The sequence below is a fragment of the Onychomys torridus genome, chromosome 9 (assembly GCF_903995425.1).
Source record: "Onychomys torridus chromosome 9, mOncTor1.1, whole genome shotgun sequence".
In the NCBI taxonomy this organism is placed as follows: domain Eukaryota; kingdom Metazoa; phylum Chordata; class Mammalia; order Rodentia; family Cricetidae; genus Onychomys; species Onychomys torridus.
Window position 1 is genome coordinate 77909273 of NC_050451.1, and position 3438 is coordinate 77912710.

The window sequence follows — 3438 nt, forward strand, 5'->3', positions numbered from 1 at the left end:
AGCTGTGGGGTTCTTTCCATAGCCTATGGTAGTGTGTTTTACATCTTTGGGCACACATATAGTTGTGGATTGTCAGGAAGATGATTTCTGCTTAAGCTGTATAATTCTGATAATATTAGAATACTTTTCATAACTGACATAAAGAACAGTATATTCTGAGTCACATAGACATCTAATTTTATTTTTATTTATTTATTTTTGTGGCCTTGCCTGTCAATAAATATTTTTTCTTTATTTTTATGATGACAAATAATTTTCAAGTTTATTTCCTTTTTTTCTTTGCTATTTAAATACAAAGCTAAGCCACAAACAGGTACAACCCAGACATTTTCTCTCACAGTTACACTCTCCTTCAATCCTCCTCCAAGTCTGACCACCGACCGGGCTAGCAAGGGGTGTGGGGAAGACTTTCTTAGGTAGCGCCATCCCGAGGCTGGGGGATACGGGGAGGTGTTGGGGACAAGGGTAGGTTCTCACACCTGGCTCCAGAGCCCCAGCCCCTGCCTGGACTGGAGGTGAATGGTGAGAATTAGTCCTTCCCAGGAAGGGAGAAGGAAGCCATCTACTTCTGCTATCACAGGTAAGAACTGAACTATCATCCTGGATCTCTGGCTGCCAGGCACCCCTGAGCCAACCCTTGATGCCTGATGCTGGCAGGGGTCCTGGGCTGGCACCATCCTCACAGATCACTAGGGGTTCTGCCTTGACAGCAGGTAGAGAACTTTCCACACAGCAGAATCGGGGTTGTGGGTAGGGGGTGTATGGGCTTAGTAATTTCTGGGCCCACTACAAAACCTTACTTTTGGTTAGAATAGAGGACCATCTCTAATCTTCTCTACACAAACCAGCCAGCCACGCCAAAAAGATAAAAATAAAGGAACCCCAGAAGAAAATAAAAATGCAGTCATTTCACGCCCTTCAAAACCTATATACACATAAGTTGTTTTCTGTGGGTTTTTTTTTTTTTGATTTTTTAATGTTTTGGATTTTTATTTTTTTAAATAAATTCAGTATTCACATTTCTATAAAGAATTAATGCAGTTTCAAGGAGACCTGCCCCGCTGGTGCAGGAGAACAGTGCTTTTCCCGGCCTGCCTCTAGTCTGACTGCCTACCCTGATGCTTCAAGGCGCCTGGAAAAGCCAAAAGCCTGTGGAAGAGGTCTGTTTCCCCTCCCAGCCCCCAGGGCTCAGTCAGCTTTGGAGAAAGCATAGGGGAAGACTAGCTTACTGCAAAACGTTTGTTAAAAATATTCATACATGTCAATGTGTATGTCTTTCAAGACGCTGAGAACAAGAGCTTGGAGACATCCTGTCCAGGCTGTGGTGGGGGATGGCAGCACCCTCACACCCGCCTGTCCTTGGACTTGGGGTTCGGGGGAATCCTGGCTTTCATCTTGGGCAGGGCTCAGCTTCCTAGTTCATGTTCAACTCCGTTCTCTAAAATCTGTGCCGAGTCTTAGACTGCGCGGGCGGGAAGCACAAACGTTCAACTTGTATGCAAAAACGTTCAATAACAACTAGAATATAAAAGTTTTGGTAATATAAGGCCATCTGTTCAAGTCCACCTTGGAAACCTGTAACAGATATTTAAATACTACATGAAAAGGCATCTTTAATATACTTTTAAAAAACATTTGAAGTGATTTAGCTAAGAGTAAGTGTATGTAAAATAAAAAATCATTTCCCCTTGAGGGTACTTTGTCCTTTGAAGGAGGCAGGGAGGCAGGGAGGCCACATGGGTAATGCTTCAGCCAAGGGTAGGTCTCGATGGAGGCCTTGTTGTGGTCCCCATAGTCATACATGAGCTCCTACCCAGCTGCAATGTCTCGGGAGGCGATGAGGATGAGGTGAGACACGCCATCCATGTTGTGCAGTTTGGTCTGACAATTCCCACACTTACTGTGATTGATCAGCCTCCCCCGGCAGTGTGTTTCTCTAGTGGCATCCACACAGTAGGTTTTGCTCACGTACTGAAAACAGAACAAGTAGCAGCCTGTGGAGGGGTCTTGTGCATACAGAGCCTCCCGCTTCTTGGCATTGGTGATCTCAATGAGGTCCCCATGGTACTCGACCCCAAAGTATCCCCGGGAGAACTGCTTGGTGGCAATCACACCCCTGCCTTTTCTATCAATGAGATCAATCTTCATGTCTTCTTCCTTCCCGCTCTCAATCAGCTCATCATTTTTTTTTTTTTTTTCCTTTCTTCAGACTGCAGCTCAGCTTTGCTCTTCCTGGAGCTCCTTCGCACCAGTAGAAATCCGTGAGTTTTCTAATCTGCTGTGTCTTCCCTTGAGACTTTTCCCGAGGGGCCTGCTTGCCCTTCAGGGGCTTTTGGGGGGCCTGCTTGGCAACCACAGTATTGGTAGGATCACATGATTGGGGTGAAGTTTTTGGAGGTTCTGCTGCTTCGGATTTTTGGTTTGGAAAAGGTGCCAGGGGACCTCACCTGGCGTCTTTGATCTTCTTTCCATCCGACTTCGCAGAGCTTTGGATTGTATTCCCAGCATTTCTTTTCCCTTCCTGCTTCCTGTAGATTCCAGCTAATGGCTTCCCCTGGCATCTGACCTCGTGATGTGCAACTGAGTTCTCTTCCTGAAGAAGGGCACACATTCCAGAGCATTTGTTTGGATTCATGTAGCGATAGATCTTTGCCCAGCAAACACATTCTCCTGCAGCCCAGCTAGCCCCATGGCGGCGCGGCCGGCTCCCTCACCCTCTCCACGTCCGGGCCACCAGCGCTGCGGCTGCCACCAGCGCAGTCAGGCGCTCCCGAGGGAGGCCCGGACATCTGATTTTAGATTTCAGAACAAATTCAAAACATATTAGCTGCCTTTGCATAGAATACACAAACATAAGTTCCAGGTGTTTATTGTTAAATCAAGGTCATACATGAAGCACCATGGTAGAACATGAAGCAGTAATTCTCTTTCTGCATGTGCCCTAACCACTCAAGGTTCAGCCAACTAACAAGTTTCTGTTGAGTCCTGAATTTCAATGTCAATCTCTGCCTGAAAGCACTAACCACTCAGGCTATGTGCTTGGCAAAGCGTTACTAACTGGCTGGTCAGCACAATCTTCTTAGCCTGAGAAAACCTGTGTGACTTATCATGTGTTATGAGAATGGGTTGGACCCTGAAAATGTAACACATAATTGTCCAAAGTTTGGCTATGAGAGGAGAAGGTGGAGTGAGTGAGTGAGTGAGTGTGTATTTGTGTGTGTGTGTGTGTGTGTGTGTGTGTGTGTGTGTGTGTGAGAGAGAGAGAGAGAGAGAGAGAGAGAGAGAGAGAGAGAGAGAGACTATGAGAAGGAGCTGCCATTCAGTAGAGAAGCTCTGTAAAATCTAGCTGTGAGTGTGTGTCAGAGTGTGTGGCGGTGTGTGCAGAGGGAGCTGAGGAGAGAGAATGAGTAGCCAGACAGGAGAGAGAACAATACATTT

General features: G+C 46.3%; 1 pseudogene; it reads right to left on the minus strand.

The window, feature by feature from the left end:
- Window positions 1-1425: 1425 nt before the first annotated feature.
- On the minus strand, window positions 1426-2706 carry LOC118590782 (annotated as a pseudogene).
- Between the last annotated feature and the right edge of the window lie 732 nt (window positions 2707-3438).